The sequence below is a fragment of the Dicentrarchus labrax genome, unplaced genomic scaffold (assembly GCF_905237075.1).
Source record: "Dicentrarchus labrax unplaced genomic scaffold, dlabrax2021, whole genome shotgun sequence".
NCBI classification, from domain to species: domain Eukaryota; kingdom Metazoa; phylum Chordata; class Actinopteri; family Moronidae; genus Dicentrarchus; species Dicentrarchus labrax.
Window position 1 is genome coordinate 11,242,350 of NW_026136722.1, and position 18,389 is coordinate 11,260,738.

Sequence of the window (18,389 nt, forward strand, 5' to 3'; positions counted from 1 at the left end):
GAGACAGCAACACAGAGGGGAGCCTGATGGGAAAAGACAAAGAGGAGGGGAGGGATGAGGAGGGAGATCGCGCACATAAAAGAGCTGTAATTTGCCTAACGAAAGACGAGAGTGACAGATAGTAGAAAAAGTGTATGTTGAGGGGTGGAGAAAATGATGGGCTAGGGAGCGTGTTGGTGGATTAGAAAAGGTGGAAGGAGACACAGAGCACATATAAAAATGAGAAAAGGGTCAGAGATGCAAAAGCGGGAGGACACAGAGAAAAGAAAGTGAGTCTAATGTGTGAATTTGAGGGCTGATGGGCCTTGGAGTAAACTAAAAAATACATAACCAGGGGGATAGAAAGATGGCAACGCAGAGCGAAAGGGGAGATGATGGAGATGGAGGAGGGTCGGAGTGGGGAGGGTGGTCTTTAATCAAAATGTTTTTCAATTAATTTTACAATTAGGGCGCTGCTCGTTAGCTTTGGCATACACAAGAGATGACATTGCTAGCAGTGCTATGCGTGTCATTAATATAATGATGACAGATTGGTGCTCCTGTGGGACTGCCTCTGCTCTGTGACAGCTGGGCCCTCCAAACAACGTCACCTGACCGGCATGACATCACCTAACCTCATTCAACATGGCTGCCAGTGATACAAGGGACATGGCCAGTACACATCAGCTACTACACACCCACTTGGCTCTGCCAAGAAGGGCAATGACACAGACAGAGAAGCTGCTCCTTTCCTTCTCCCTCCCACTATCCCTCCCTTTGTCATTCAAGGACATACAACCAAACAAACAGTGAAAGGAAATAAACTCCCGCCCACCTTTTTTACAAAAAATGCCCAAGGTGCACTTGTTACGGTATCGTACAGTATATTGTCTCATGAACAATCAATCACTTGAGGAACAGAGCACAAATTCTCACACACACACACACACACACACACACACACACACACACACACACACACACACACACACACACACAAACACTCTGCTGGAGCCTGACTCTCTTATACACTGTTGTCATGGCAACCCCATTAAGGGAGGACACTCAGGCTGCAACTCTGGTGAAATCAGCCTGTCTCTCTTCTACCTCTCTCTCTCCTTCTTTCTTTCACACACACACATACACACACACACACACACACACACCTTCCTTTTCTTTCACTGCCAGCCATTTCTATTTGTCTCCCTCCATTACTTTCTCTTCCTCGCCCATTGTCCTTCTCCTTCTATCCTTGCATCACCCTTGGCGCACCTCTCTGCCCATCTCTCTCCATTACTGTGTTACGTTCCTCATCTCCCGCCACCCACTTCCCAGGCGAATGTAAATATGTCATCTCACTTCTAGAACCCTCATCGTGCTTATATCTGACTTTTGTTTGGTCTTCACCCACACATTCGGAGGACCTCTCTGTCTGTCTGTCTCTCTTTCTCTCTCTCATCCATCCTTTGAGACACCGAATACATTTGTGATTGAGGCGGCACCTCTCTTCTCGTGCCCTCTCCAATTAAAGGGGAGATTTACAGGGGGAATCAGTCAGAGGGCAGCCTTGGAGGACAGCTTTAATAAGGGCTCCGTGCTGCACTGCTCACTTTTTCATGCTCTCTCTCTCTCTTAGGAAGATGTCTTGCCATTTAGCAGGTGTGAGGACAGGAGAAAGGAGAAACAGGTTACATGATAAACCCCCCCCGACAGGAACATTAAACAGTGGCCCAGCTGTTAAAGGCCACCCAACCAACAATGATCAATGCCAATTTGTGGGTGCCCCAATGAAATAATCACATAAAAAGCAAGCTCTAGAACTTAACTGCTAAGCCACAAATTATTCAAGCTCATGCCTTGAGACTCAGCTGCCACATTAGTTCCAGCAGCCATCCCATCCATCTTGTAGCTCACTAGCGGTTGGTGGGCCCACAGTGTAGCTTCACAACTTCATGATATTGATAGCAAGCCTTAACAAATAATGGCTTGTTGTTTAGAAAAGATTGCTCCCGAAACGCTGCCATCCTCCCATGCCTTTGTACTTAGCGCTGTATGTGCTCATCCCTATGGGCCACCTGTTTGCCACAAGCCAGAGCATCCAGCCTCAACCCCCACCCATCCTCATCTACTTCAACCCACTTGATGAGCTAGATAACACAGTATGGTGGAGAGCACACACAGGATGCCCCCCAGAGAAATAATCTGGAGATACAACGAGCGAATACGAAGGATAAGCAGCAGGACCTAGTGCTGGCAGGCGGCCTGAATGATGAGAAGAGAAGGAGAAGAAAAGAAAGAGGGCCAGAAATGGAGAGAAAAAGAGAATTGGGGGCAACATAGGGAGTGAGTAAAGGAAGGGTAGGTAGATGAATGAAGAGGAGATTGAGAGGGAAGGGTAAAGCCAGTAGGGGGTAGTCTTCATTAAAGGACGCAGAAAGGAGAGAGCAAGACACAGGGATGTGAGACGTACGGAGTGAGTAGGTGGAAGGATGTGAGGGGATGAGAGTGGAGAGGAAAGGAGGAGGAGCGGGCATTAGAGGGAGACTGAGGCATCTGCTGCTGCTCCACATGGATGTTTATCCAGCCTGTGGCTTCCTGAGAGACACATAGTAGAACTTCTCTCCCTGAAAGCCCCCTCTCACATCACTCTGTGGGCCTGCGTGTTTGTGTGTGCCAGATACATTTCTGCGCGGTCTTTGCATGTATTACGCGCTGGCCCAGTATGTGTGCTTGTGGAGTGCGCCTATCTAAGTATAGCATTGGTGTCTCTTTTGCATGTGTGCTTGTTTGCTCTTCCCTGGTTCGTCCTGTAGTGTAAAGCTGCACGACCCCTTTAGCAGGCTGGTGGTTGTGCTCAGCCCTGGATGAGGGGGAGGGTTGGAAGTGGATGGAGCAAAGAGAAAAGGATGAGTGTTTATATTTAGCTCCATGCACAATCAGTTGGGAGGCCAGACTGGAGATTCGAAACTCTGCTTAATACTTACAGTACGCACTGTTAATACACACTGACCACAGAGCAGTTGACTTGGAGCACAGAAACCATGTTCAGGCTAACAGCAGCTACAGCATGAGAATTGCCTCTCAAAATGGAGAGCAGAGAGCTCTGTGTTGCAGCGTGGCTGTTATGAATATTTGAAGCAGCCATATCGCTAGGCTCCTGGTTGTTGCTCGAGGGGGGAAACATGGGCGCGGGCACAGAGTGGTTGGCAGTGCAGAGAGGCTGGTATGGAGGGGGGTGGCAGGCAGTGGCGGAGGCAGCGGCCCATCCTGAGGCTGGCAGCAGGCGGCTCAGTGAATGAAAGCAGGGCAGGTCATGTGTGGGTGGGGAGGCGGGACTCTCCTGCTGCTGAGACAGATGCCACGGTTGTTAGGCTTAATTTCTTCTGCCAAGCACCACCCAGCACTGGCCAAAAACAAACTCAAATGCTTGTGGCCAGTGTGTGTGTGTGTGTGTGTGTATGTCTGTTTGTGTCTGTGTGCATGTGTCAATAGAGAGAAAGAGCACTGTTTGATTCGGTATCAGGCTCTACCAGGAGCACACACAAGCAGAGCAGTAATCGTTTACTGTTCAGTCCCGTCCACCTTCCATCTACTCCTCTGTTCTCTGAGTCTCTTTCTCAGTATCTCCATTTCTCACCATCCATCTTCCTGACTCTTTCTAGTCTGTCTTTCTCTTTCTCTCTCCATCTTTACTTCATCTCTCCCTCTGCAGCAAAGCTGGCTCCCACTGCAGTGAAAAAGGAAAAGGCAGAGAGACGGTGGGGAGGTGGTGGGGGCACATAGAGACTGAAATAAAGAAAGAGAAGTGAGAGATGAAGAAAGAGCAGCGTGGTATTTGGCTCAGCGTTGCATTATTGGCTCTGGTTGATCTGATCTGAAAAGATTACAGGAATACAATACTAACAAATCACCGTTCTGCCTCTTGAGCCTAACACCCTGTCACTTGCACACAAACACAACACACAAACGCTAACTCCTTCTCACGCACAAACTTACACCCTCCCCTGAGCCGTCACCCACACCTGTGGCCTGTCTAGCCATTCTGTGGTCGCTTCTCTTTATACCTAACATTAGATATAATGTCAACAGTTGAGCGCACACGTCATTCACTACACCGCTGCTTTCCTTGACAAGAGGCATCACCCATGCAGCCAGAAATAATTACCTCTCGACTAATAATTACTAAAATTAATACAGCAGCAAAAAAAGAGATTCTAAAAGCTGAATGCATTCCAATTTACCCCCACACTGTGTTCATTATAAATGAACACTTATTTCTTCTCCTCCACACGCTCTGTTGCTCTTTCTTTCTCTTCACTCCTCTCTTGACTTCTCTCAGCCCAGCTGGGTTGGAGGCTGCCTGGTGGGGGCGGGGTGGCAGCCTGTGCCAAGGCCAGTGCGACATGTTTTGACTCTTTACTTACACATTAATTCAAGTATTGATCATGCTTGCATTAAGCGCAAGGAAAGAGAGAGAGAGCAAGGAAGTCCAAAAACCCACAAACAGAATACATCAGAAACAACAGCGACCATTGCCATTCAGGAAACCAAAATGCTGCTTACACACGAGCATGCACACACACAGACACATAACCCATAAACTCCCAAGGACGAACACATCATATATACTTAGACACCTCTACAATTGAAAACAGATTCAAAGCATCACAGCAGCCCCAAACCCTTGCTTCCGTCCCATCTTACTGACAAACACACACAATGACACACCACCATCACCACGTTCATTTCATCTGCAGCACAGCAGGTCTTTGGATGCCGATCCACAAACATTGATTCACACTTCGACAGCACTTATTTATTTATCTATTTACTCAGTCATTCTCTTATACATTTCACGTCAAAGAAGTGCCAGCTGCTGAGGCTGATGTCTGGTAAGTGATTGACTCATGTAGGATTTTTATTTTTCTGTTAACTCATTGGACACAAAAAGGAGAGCAAAGTTTCTATTGTTTGTTATGGAAGATGGTGCTGCTACTGTGTATTTTTCCATCAATCAAAACAGAAAAAAAAAACTCTCTATCTCCTGCTGTATCATGGTCTTCACCGTAAATTGTCAATGCAAGACTTTCTTGAATAAAACTGAGCTGCAGCACAATTGAATTACAGTGCTTTAAAAAACGAGAAGCTGTTGCACATGTGCATCACATTACAAATGCTACACTTTCCATTGTGTAGCACAGCAGTAATCTCTCTCTCTCTCTCTCTCTCTCACACACACACACACACACACACACACACACAATGGTGAAAGCACTACCAAAGCGCGTCATGGTGTCTGGGTGGTAGACAGGCTTCGGAGACAACAACGGTGAAAATTAAATTCCATTTAAGGCTAATCCCATTTCCAACCTCTGCTGAGTCTTACTGCTATTGTGACAGTCAAGGAAATCTGTCTCAATTGTTCCATTGCGGGAATTGATGGTGAAACACGATACAGAATAAATAATGGAGGTTGATCACCAAGAGACAGGCCCTGAAGGAGACTACGACTGGGTCAGACAAGCATGCTGTAGCTAAGGGTGGTGGAGAGGGCATGAGACAGAGCCATGCCAGACAAGAAGGTGAGAGAGAAGAGGGGACAGTAAACAATGTGTGTGCATTTATGCCATACTAATTCTCTTGACATTTCACGGGCAGTATTGTTTTGCTGCTGCCGTTACTGACAGAGACGAGATGAGACGGGGAAAGATTTAAGTGTAGCACAGGCTGCAGGACAGACAATAGCCATGTCCAAAATGTCCCTACATCGAAACGCCACCAGTGTCACACACATAAACAAACGTATACACACAATTCTCTGCGTTGAAAGTGAATTGGCCATTGGCATCCCAAGGGAAAGAGAGCAAGAATAAATTGACTTGCTACTCCCTAGTAACAGCTCTTCTCTAATCGAGCACTGGCATAATTTAGTGTTCCTCGCCCTACAAGGGTAAATATACTCATCTATTACATGAAACAAAATGGTTCCTAGTTACAGTGTGCCAAGAAGGTCGGGATTGTCATTTAATAGAGTTAAATCTGAAATGAAAATACAGACCTTATTTTTGGTACCCTGATGATGTCAAGAGGCAAAGATAGAGAACCATCTCTGAAAAATAAAGCACAGAGTAATACCACTTGCTATAATTACCCAGAACATGAAATGAGGTGTTCAAATGTAGCTACATTTATGTGCCAAAGAGACTAGAGAGATGCTCATCCCCTGGGCTCATCTAAAATGATATAGAAACGTCAGTAGACTGACACATAGAGATGGATGCGCAAACACCATCCACCTACTTTTCAAATTTGCATTCATTTCACATCCAACTCGAAATTCACATCCAATTTTACAGTCAGTTCACGTCCAAGCTGGCACTCAAATTCAGCCACTTGTGCATGCAGTCTGTATTCGCGGGTCAGTGTGGTTAAAGCTGACACTTTCTGTCAACACACCCATCACTAACCCCCATTACTCGCTCACTTAGTCTCTTCCATCATGGCTCACTCATTCATTTGCCGGCACGCGCACACTTGCACCAACGGCCACGCAATCTGCTCAAACACACAGTCATCACACACTTGTTTGTTCAGCAATTTTCTCATTTGGCCTTCACTTGATCACAATATTCTCATCCACTCATTCGACATTCGTTCATGGTCCCAGCCACTTGTACTCTCATCTGGTCCCCCCCGATCTCTGCCACCACTTCTCAGTCACATGCTCGCCGCTCTTGCTCTCACCCACTCACTCCTTCTACTTCTCACTCATTGTTCAAAGTCACACACTTTCTCTCTCTTTCTCTTCCTCTCTGGCTGTCTCTGTCACACGCTGCTCATCCCTCTGTCCCTCCCCTTCATTAACCCCCTGGATGACACAGTCCCTCAACTTGCCTCTCTGTTCATCCTCCATAACTCTCTCTGGCTAAGACTGCTGTCTCCCTCTCTGTATAGATTGCCTCCACCCATTCCAATAAAAGATTTAAGAGCTCCTTTAAGTGCTAATCAGGTTGTCATCCGTGCAGCCAAAATCAGAGGCTTGATAAATAAAGGCTTGTCTCTGTTGGCTAGCGGCTCACTGTGTTTAAATAGGTGACACCGGAGTGCATTCTGAGCGCACCAGATCGATGCCAGAACCCCTGGGGTCCCCTGAAACGGTGAACGGAGACAAAGCTTAGCGCTCGCTAATAATGCGGGGATAGGCAGCTTGCTCCCTATTTTCGGAAGAACTATCCCTGGGCTTGTCCTCCACTCCTCTCGTTCTTTTTTTCTTTTTCTCTCATCACGACAGGTCTTTCCAACTTGCCAGTTGGCAGAATTGCATAAACATAGAGACCCAAAATCTTTATTTTTGTACATTACACAGAAGGTTAAGCTGTTGCGCTGAGGGAAGTGCATTAAAAAATACCAACAACAATCACTCCTATCTTCAATCCCCAACCAGCACACTCTGCTGTCCAATCATCCCATCACATCCCACTATGGCCAATTTGCCGCTATGCCCAATCTCTCCTCCGCAGTCAAACTGTTCGCCATCACTCGAAATAGCATATCACCAGCCCTCGCTGTCACCCGCCATGCCATATCACCAAAACTCCCACCCTCATCCAATATATCCAGCACCAGGCCCGGCTCGACAGACGTGCTATCACTGACCCATGCCTACACAGCACTACAACGTGATGCTGCCCCCTTAACTCTCCTCAGCCCCCCACCTCATCTCAACTTGTGTCCACTTACATTCCCTCCTATGAAAGCTACACCCTGCAATGGCAATATCAGGGTCCACCACTCCCTCGGTGGTTCTTTTCCCTCACTTTGATTTTCTGTCCATCAAGGGGGCGTGGATTAGCGGTCTCTTGTTTATCTGCTCGTCAGTTTTATCTATCCATCACTAAGCCATCCGCTGTGCTGCAGCGGCCTCAGCACTGCATTAATCCCCTATCAGCCAGCCAGCCATCCATCACCCCGCTGTCTATCACGTCAGATCCATCATCCGCCCATCTGTCTCACACTGCCCATGCTCGGAGATGATCTCCTCAGAGAACCCCACTGGCGAGTCACAGAGGGTGGAGGGGACAGCGGGGCAGGAGGAAATTACAGGGAAATGCAGAAACAGAAGACAGGAGAAAGGGAGAGAAGATTATACCCTACCCTTCCCTCTCCCTCTCTCAGAATACATCCTGCTGAAAGCATTCTCTTCATGCCACTACATGCTTATTAGCTGTTGTGTTTGTTTTCTTGTAATTTGTTTGTTTTCCTCGCCTGCTAATTCCAGCCAGTGGGAGAAGTGCCAGTAGAGGGAGAGATAGCTGCTGGGGACGAGGGTCATAAATCCCATAAAACCCCGATGTAGTGAGAAACCATGGCCCCTCCTTCTCCAGCACGTTGGAGCAAGGAAGGGATATTGTCTAAAGCCTAGAGCTTTAAAACAGCTCAATATCTGGGTTCATCGGGGGTCATTTGTATTTCCATCCATATCTGCTGCCATCGGAAGGTGAGTGAGGGGGGCACATGAGCAGGAGAGAAGGTGAGTGTAGGGCAAACGTTAGTACACTTGCAGCGGAAGGGGAGTCCACACAGGTGCATGTAAGTGCAAGAGAGAGTAAACAGGCACATATTAGGAGAACCAGAGAGCACATAGACATTTAGGTCTGTAAACTGCAAATGGTAAGTGAACAAACAGGTATGTATGTGGGCTGAAGCACCATAATTATTTAAACTAGTTGACAAATAGAGTCTGTGAGGGCAGAGCAAATTGTTTAGAGGGTAACGGAGAGAGCACAGAAGAGAAGTTAATGTAGATACTTTCAGACTGTTTGTACAGAGAAAAATCACAGAGGAAGTTAAATATGCAGTCCAACAGCTTTGCAGAGACCAAAAGTAGTAGATCTGTGTGAAACAGTTAATTTAAATACACACTAAAACTTGTTCACTATGAATAACCACCTCAAGGCGATTGTGCGATTATGGTTTGCAGTAATTCGATTTGCTCGCCGCTGTTTACATGATTTGTTTGATACAAAGTAGCTGAGCACCACAAGTAGAACAGTGAAACTATGTGTCTATGTTTTGTTGTGAGGATGAATTTACAGAACCCCGTAACACAGGCTCTGTCACTTGCAGAGTTAGTTGTAACATGAAAGCCACTTTGCAGTCGCCCCCCAAAAATGTGTGTTCTGCTTTGTTTTCCTTTGTTTTCCACCACTAGCCATGCCGTTGTTTGTACAGAAACACCGCTTTGCACGGAATCAAAACACCAAAAGAAATCAGAATGGAGGTGTGTGCCTGAGTACAGCAAAAGATTGATTTTGAGGTCAGACAATTGAGTTATCCTTTTTTCAATTTTGGCTTTAATTCAACTAAGATAATCCAGTTAACACATTTGCATGACAACTGCAATAATTTGAGTACTGCCTTAATCTTGTTATAATCAAGTTACTGGCATTCCTGTAACCTCTCTGAGTGTAAAGTAGTTATGTGGTATAAAAGAAATTCAAGTATACTTTCTTGCAATGTTACATGGCTCTGTCCACAGAAACTACAAAACATAATGAATTACATTAAATTTTACTTTTTACTAAATTCAAGTACCTCCCTGTCCTTTTTGCCTGTAAACCTAAGGTTCAACTTATTAACTATACAGTACAGTATAATATAATGCACAGCAGAAATGCCAGTAGAATACAGAGTGTTGCCCTTTGCATTTGTATGAACTTGTATGTTAATTCTGACCTGAGTCGGAGTCCATGTCATATGATTAAATAAACATATGAAGTAGGAGTTTAAATTCCTGCTGTATTTCATTACATGGCTAATTTTACCCTCCAGTAGCAAGCGACCACTGCTCTCGCTGGATTTTTCTGCAATCTACAATAGCTTTTAGGATCTGCAAAAGTATATAGAATTGCATACAGTACAATGTTACTGTAGACTTACATGCCAGGACTCGGAAATTCGTCATTTTCATTGCTGACGATCTCTCTAATCCAGTCAATTGTTTTTACTCCTGTGTACTCAAATAGCCTTGTAAGATTACAGCAGGGACTGCACAATGTCTTGTGAATAGCACTAGCTCTATAAATGCAGCTAGCCAATTGACAGCTGAGATTCTCTTCTGTGTAATATCAACATCGGTGGGCCTCCATTACACATGGAATAGGAGGAAAGAGATGTGTGAAGCTTGTGCTTTTATCCATAATGAGCCTAAACAAACATCTCCAAACAAATGTTCTTCTTCTACATGCAGCCGAATCAGATGAGACAGCTGTCAGAAAGCATCCATATCCATCCTGAGTTAGCTCTAATTGGAGAACTACTCTCCCTCCTCTGGCCCTATTTGACAGATACCGCTCAATCACCACACCGGTGCTGAACGCTGCTCCATCCCGACAAAATACGGTCTGCAATTACAGAGGATGCTGCTGTTACAAAATGATACCACACACACTGCACACATATAAACACAGTACTCATTATGCATATACTGTAATATACTTCACGCATGCTCAGGTGTATCAATGTTGAATGTGTATGTGCTGAGCCTGCATGCGATCTGTCATTTTATAACAGTAGCATTCCTTTGCTTGTACAAAAACAAAAAGGTATAAATTGTAAATGCTGCTATTCCAATAAAAGGGTGAAACATGCAGTTCATAACAGATGCAATTACCATTTACACAAATATACAGAGAGAGAGGAAGAGACACACAAACATGAACACTCGCACAGCCTCATAAACACATACCTACATTATTTCGTACACACTGAATTAATCAGCTCTTAGACAAATAGCTGAATAAATACTGTGGATAACCAGATCAATATTGTACACTCAATTCATCTGAGTTCACAGAGATGTCAAATTCTGCATAGTTCTATAGCACACTGATTAAACTGGCACCACATTAATTCAGTAAATCAATAAAACCAATCTTTCAAATAAATCAAGTCGCATGGACGGCTAAAGCCAATTGGAGGGCAAGAACACATTAAAATTCCCTTGCTCCAACTGCATATCTATGTCAAGCAGGCAGCACACTGATTTGCTATGTGGATTCCACAATTTGTGGAATGAAAACGATTAATCCATGAAACAATAACCAGGGTGCCAAGAAGGCACATGGTAATTCTATAATGATCAAAGACTCAATTAAATCCTTTTCCATTCTGTTCCCTAAATGCCTCATGTCTGTAGCTGCAGAGTGTGTGTGTGTGTGTGTGTGTGTGTGTGTGTGTGTGTGTGTGTGTGTGTGTGTGTGTGTGTGTGTGTGTGTGCTTTTGGTGGTCAGTTTATGTTGTGTGTGTGTCTTTTTTGTGTTGTCTTGGGGTTGTGAGGTGACCAAAGGTTAAGCTGTGGTCTGGCAAGTATCTTTTGTGGCCAGATGACGTATGACGTGTGGTTTATGTTTATGCTCTAATAGCACTGCAGGATGGAAGCACAAGTGGTGTGATTGTTTTCATAATTATTGGATTATAATCACATTCACATCCTGACAGATAAGCCTGTGTACTTTATTAGATATCCTTCACCATCCACCGTTTGTAGTTGTTTGGTTTTTTTTACCCATTTTTGTCCCTGTTTCAAATGAAAATAGCAAAGTACTCAGTTGCTAAAAAATGTTGTACTGCACTGTAGTTTTTAGAAACAAACTGAAAAAACTTCACATAACCGAGGAAGGTTTGCTGAGCATGCATGGTCATTTTTAGCAACATCTTACTTCACATTGCTACAGTTAAATCCACACCTGGATACAAGTTGTTGACCACTGTGCAGCTTCACTTAAAAACATGGGGCTCTATCTCTCTAAAGGCACGGCACATTACAACCTAAATTCCCATCTTTGTAATGTAAGGAGAAAATCAGACATATGTCTGTATCTCCAGCGTTCAACATTGCCTGTGTCTGCAGCAGGCTTAGAGTACGGCCGTGGTCTGACTTGAACCACAAGCTTTATTTATCTTATATTTAGTCATTTGAAACTCGAAATTCGTATTTCCACCCAAAGTACCTCGGACTTTAAGTCCCTGTAACTACTTATGGTAACACTTTATAATGAGTACACACTATTAAGCATTAGTTAAGCATGAATAAATAATGAATTCATCATTTATAACGCATGAATACACATTAGTATGTAGTTTATAAACACAGTTAAAAATGTTTTATTCATCATTGATAAGCACATTAGTTATGGATTAGTAAATACTGAATTCATCATTTATAAAGCATGTTTCTGCTGTAAATAGTCATTACTATGTGGTTTATAATCACAATTATAAATGTTTTACTCTTCATTGTACTGTACATTTCTGCATGCACATCCACTATTCAGACATGTATTAATGATTAGTGACTGTGTTAGCAGATGTTCTATAAAACTCACAACAAATTCATTTTCTAATGATGGCCTATAAACAGTTATTAATGCAGGAATTCACAGTTACAAAGCACTTACTACTCGTTAATTAAGTATTTTGCGCAAGCTCATCTAAAGTGAGCACTATCTATGGCTTATTAAGGATTTACAAATGAGATATAAAGGCTGACAATGCCTCGAGACTCACAAAATGTTCAGTTATCTTAACAGACGAGCGAGAAACAACACAAAGGGATATAGAACATATTGTATTGATATTTACTGCAACTTCCCAACATATTGTATGAAGACGAACAAGGGTGGTTTATGAAGACATGCTATTGTTGTGATCTTATCTGTTTGGGACGTGTACGTTGAGCTCCCGCTCTCAGCACGTCATCAACGTGATGACGTGCTGAGAGCGGGATGTTACGTCATATTTACGTTAACTCTCAGAAGTTTCTGACAGTGCAGCCAAGGGGAGCATGGAGAAGCACATTGGAGTCTGAGGCCGTCAGCGGCACTAGTGGTGAGTATGTGTCTTTGTTTGGTAGCACACATTATGGTTGAAAGCTAACGTTAGCTTGTCACTTGACACTAACGACTTACGTTACTAACGTTACCGACCCGCCCGCGGTGGCTAAGCCGACCCGCCGCTGCTAGGCACTCACCTCGCCCGGCTAGACGAGACTAGGCTAGGTCGTCTTAGCCACCGCGGGCGGGTCGGTAACGTTTGTAACGTTAGTGTCAAGTGACAAGCTAACGTTAGCAAGTGCATGCAGAAATGTACAGTACAATGAAGAGTAAAACATTTATAATTGTGATTATAAACCACATAGTAATGACTATTTACAGCAGAAATATGCTTTATAAATGATGAATTCAGTATTTACTAATCCATAACTAATGTGCTTATCAATGATGAATAAAACATTTTTAACTGTGTTTATAAACTACATACTAATGTGTATTCATGTGTTATAAATGATGAATTCAGTATTTATTCATGCTTAACTAATGCTTAATAGTGTGTACTCATTATAAAGTGTTACCCTACTGGTAGAACTAAACTTTCAACACAGTCCAAAGACCCAGGAAGATTAGACAAATTAGTCCAATGATGTATGAAAAAGCAACAACTGATTTTACATGTCAATTTTGTACGAGTATACAACAACAAGGCCTGAACGTCGTTGTTGGTCCATCTGTTGTATGTATGCTTTCTCCATGCAAAAGCAATAGAAAAACAACAACAAAGGTTTGCAGCTGCAGATATTTAAAAATGTTGGCTGAAATAAAATGCTATAAGTATTCGACCAATCATAAATGTTCTGCGCTAAAAGACCCAGACCAAGTTCCTGTACTTTTGGTAAGTACTAGCCCCTGAGCAGGGACTTTTTTGGGGGTAAAATAATGTCCCCAGAACTTAATATAGACCTGGTCCCTGCGGTGGAGTTCCTCCAATTGTTCCTATACCCATGGGAAATTGTTCCAAAAATGGACAACCATGAAAATCGCTTTGCCATGTAGTTTTACTGGAAGGTTACATTGCCAATGTGCACGATATTCAACAGCATATGAACAAAAAATACCTATATGATAACCTGTGATAAAACATTTAGGGTTAAACCAAAGCAGTTGGTGCTCTGCCATTGATTCTTCAGTGAAACATTTGCAATGAATAGAGAAAGTACGCTCATTCGAATTTCCTGTGTCAGAAGGATGCACTATTTTTAAGCTCTAATAAATTGTTTTATTAACAATGGATCACATCAAGTGTAATCTCAAAAGTGCTCATAGTTACAAACCCACAGACAATTATCACCTTTTTCTGTAGGTCAGCTCTGAGTAGCTTCTTCTTTCAGCCTTTCAGCTCATTGTTTTGGTTTCACAACATTATGGTTTTAGTTCAGTCTCAGTCTCAACCCCACAAAAAGTCCGTAACTAGCTAATAAACATAGTGAAGCAACTAAAGAGCCAGATATTTCCCTAAGTAGTTGGTGGAGACCAAAAACAGAGCTAAAAAAGAGTGAATATTTCATTCATTAGTTGGCCAGAAACATGTCTTGAAATAAATGCTATTGCTCTGTGTTTACTGGATATGTAATAGGAAATTGTCCACTAATATGCAAACCATATCAACTCATCAAATGGTGATAATACGTCAAAGTTGTATTTGCATCTTGTTCCACTGCAAAAAAAACCCCCTGATCAAAGCAGGTTTAAATTTGCCAATCAGATATTGTGGATTTGAATCAGTGTTATTCATCAGTCTTATTGTACTCTTGTGTTGTAAATTTGCATTACACAGATTAACATGGCACATTTACGGCGTGAACACTGAGACAGTGTTGTACTGGATTTATTAAAAAACAGCAGCATAAAGGTTAATACACTGTTGCGTTCATTCATTTTTCTGCACTCTGTCAGAGAGGTGAACCTATGATATCGCAAGTGTGGGTAGTATTTTCCTGTGGTTTGTGTCCATATGTGCAGAGGAGCAGAGGGCATGAGGATTGGAGAGGAGCGGCACAGGGCAGTCTCAGGTGAGACATGCATAGTCCCAACATAATTATAATCCTTAATTAATCCACTCCGGATGCACTCTCTCTCTTTCTTTCTCTCTCTCTCACTCTCTCCCTCTATCTCTCCTCAAGTTTATTGCTCTAGGTGTTTATGGACTTTTTCCATCAAGGTGCACCTCCCCTCTTTCTGTCTCATCTGGCATCTGCCTACTATATGTATTATGCTCTTGGTGCTTTTGCAGCTGTTTATGAATATACGTGCCCTTTCACACCCCTGTCTAGGAGCTCCATCTCCCCTCCCCTCCCTCCCCTCCCTCTCCTCCCCTACCACCTCTTTCTCTACCTGCTTCCCTCTACCTCCCATCTTGGCAGACAGGCAAACAAACAGCTTCTTTTGGTCCTGTGTTGTCTCTTGGTGTTGCCTCTTCTCATAGCTAACAGCATGGACACACATACACACGCACACACAGAGACTCACAAATACAAACATGCTCACACCAGTCCAACACCATATACTCCAAGGGGAGTACTCCTGACACAAATACGAACCCACTAGAGCCGTTCTCGGTGGAATGACTCAGGTGAGTCTCAGGTGAACATCACTGCTTGTAAGGGCCAGACAGCAGGAAACGTACACTCAAAAGCACGCACAGACAGCGCTCCTGTTTATATACATGTCTCTTCTAATTCTGCTGCCTGACCGAATGCTTTGGTAGCTTATACAATGTTGAGTAACTCCTGTATTAGTCATTGAGTGTGAGGGGTCAGTGGCAGAAAGCGAGAAGTGGATCATGTAAACGGAGATGTAATGAAGGAACACTGGAGTCCTGCAGCGGCAGATGAAGGGTCTGTACATGGCATTAAGCTGAAGGTAATGAGGACAACGGTGTCAGTATTGACATTGGTAGAGTGAGAGCGCCAGGTGTGAGGAGGAACGACGACTACTCCTGCCACTACCACTCAACCTCCTGCTCTGCCCACTCTGGCTGAGCCAATTAGAGGGGCTCATCCAGCACTCTGGTCCGCACCCTCCGTCAAGCTATCAGAAAAACATAAGGATTGATTGGACAAGCTATTAGGTCAATTGATCCCTGTTTCCTTTCATCTGTGTGCTCCTCCTTTTTTAGATGGACAGATTGGACGTGGAAAGCTACTCCAATTACCTGAGGACAAGGGTTTAACTAAGATGGCCTGATGGACCTTCCCCCCATCTTTCTGTTTGAGTGTGAGGCTTTTTAAGTTTCTCCCTTCCACTCTTCAGTGATTTTAGCACTCAATTTGTGTCAAAAGATATAGTAACTCCGCAGAAATTGTTTATTAGTGCCTCTGAACGTGTGTTTGTGTTTGTGTTTGCTTCCCATATCTTTATTGCCATTTATAAGCATTCATACATTTTTTTCTGATTGTATGTGTGGTTTGCTATTGGTGCAGGAGGATCAGAGTCACTCTGTTCAGAGCACCATTGCCATTATACACCTTTGACAGGAACTGACATAACTGATTTTCCCTAAAATGCCGGACAACCAGGGCAAGATTATATTGATTTGTGATCATGTGCCTCCAAAATTGTATCTTGGCATAGGGCCTCGAAAACCCATTAACTACATGTTAAGGAATGATCACTGACAAACACAGAGTGCGCTAATAACTGGTATTTGAAGTTGCTTCCAACAACATGAATAGGAAAATAAGGTGGGCTCAAAAGGGCAATCAAAGCCGACAATTACAAACAGCGGTTAGTATTTGGTCGTACAAACTGCAGTGATGCTTTTTAAACACCAATTCAGAGCCCCCTTCCGCTTGACAAATCTGTGTAAAACTGAATGAATTGCTGGTGAGGCTGATTGGTCACATTGATTGAGCATCACTGAGTCTTTTCACTGCTGTACACCAAGTCGTCTCTCAGTCGATAGACACAACCCAAATACACCCGGCACTCAATCCAATGTGTTGCTACATGGGCCCATCCAGCTAATTTAACACCCACTCCATTTATGAAAAAGAGTCCTCATCGATTTCTTCTGTTCATGTGCTCTTGTTGCTCCTGTTCATTTTCGTCATTCTGGGCGCCTACACGAGCTCAAGGCTGGTAGCAATTGAATTGAATTAGTGTGTGGTAAGGTTCCTATGAGATTGGCTTCTCAAAGTCCACACCTTCAGTGTTTCTCCAGATGTCGCAGAGCCAGGAGCCTGCAGTTACAGGCTTCTGTGTGACTACATTCACAGAGAACTCCACAGCACAAAGGCCATGAGCTTCAAAATGGACGCGTACTGCCCCTTGCTTTTGCACCACAGCAAAGAAAATGTTTTACTTGTTGTCCATTATGTACCCATTCCTCTCTGCTATTGCACTCTGTACGCTTTGCCCTGTTCTGATTTCTTTGCCTCTCTTGTCCTCTCCTCTTCCCTCTGTTTTCAATCTCTTATTGCATGTTCATGCTCCAGAAATGTAATCTAGCATTTAAGGGGAAAACAGCCAACATATTACAAATAGCCTTAGAAAACATAATACGGTATTTTTGATTGCAATAATTAGTCCAACAACAGCTGTTTAAACCCATTTTCAGTGTGTTTAGTCTGCAGTGGTAAAACACTGAACCACAATAACTGTCATTATAATCATAATAGCTTTCCTGTCAGGACAAGTCTTATCAGGCTGCCGACAACCACAGAGCGCCCACTGCCAGGTAAACACTGCTGCCTATGAAGGGAAGCAGTGAGGAAAAGCTACCTGGTGCTACACAATAAATAGTTTCTAGGTCAGTCCAGTGAAAAACTGCCCTACAGAGACATAGCATTTTTACATAACTGAAAAGGGCATAAAAGATTACCCTTTGCCTTTGCACAAGAGATACATAGGTACATAGAAGCACCCCATGAGACACAATAAAAAATGCATGCATCCTAGCACTGTCACATCCATCAATGGATACCTCCACCCTAATGAGATGGAATAGGTTAAAGAGAGCTCACTGATCACCCACTAAAATGAAACTACAATAGACAATTTGAATCTTCAACCCATTCTGATAATGGAATCAACCAATGCGTATCCATTTTGTTGCAAATGTCAGCAATTATGTAATGATGGGCTTGCAAATGATTTTCCAAAATTGTTACGGTAAAGGTTGGAACTAGTAGCGTTGTTATCAACCTGATTTTGAGTGCACTGTCAAATTTAAAAAAAAAAAAAAAAGCTCACAAACGGACACCCAGTTACAAATAAATCTTGCAAAAGGTTGTTTTAAATGGATTGTAGTTTGAAATAATCTACAGAATTACAATAACTCAATATGGACAATGAACGTCATTATTCAAAATAATTTCCCCTGTACAATGGACCATGAGAAGCCGGGAACGGCAGACTAGCTTGCAAGGCTTCTAGTTCTAATCGGATATCATATCTGTAAACCTTTCATCATCAAAAGGCAATGATGAGATTAAGTTTATCATCAAAATATACTGCGGTGCCAGCATATAAGTCCCCTGTTCTGTACTTCTCCAATCATTCCCTCCTGGAGGTTGA

General features: G+C 43.3%; 1 protein-coding gene across 4 annotated transcripts in view; it reads right to left on the bottom strand.

Annotated features, from left to right (window-relative positions):
• adgrl1a (adhesion G protein-coupled receptor L1a) overlaps nucleotides 1–18,389 on the bottom strand; it is an 89,859-nt gene that overhangs the window by 67,538 nt on the left and 3,932 nt on the right. Inside the window, exon 2 of one of the 4 annotated variants that reach the window (XM_051389261.1) lies at nucleotides 6,038–6,088. The exons of the other annotated variants lie outside the window; for them this stretch is intronic. The gene's annotated coding sequence lies outside the window, so the exon portion shown is untranslated. The remainder of the gene's footprint in view (nucleotides 1–6,037; nucleotides 6,089–18,389) is intronic. 4 annotated transcript variants of the gene reach the window in all.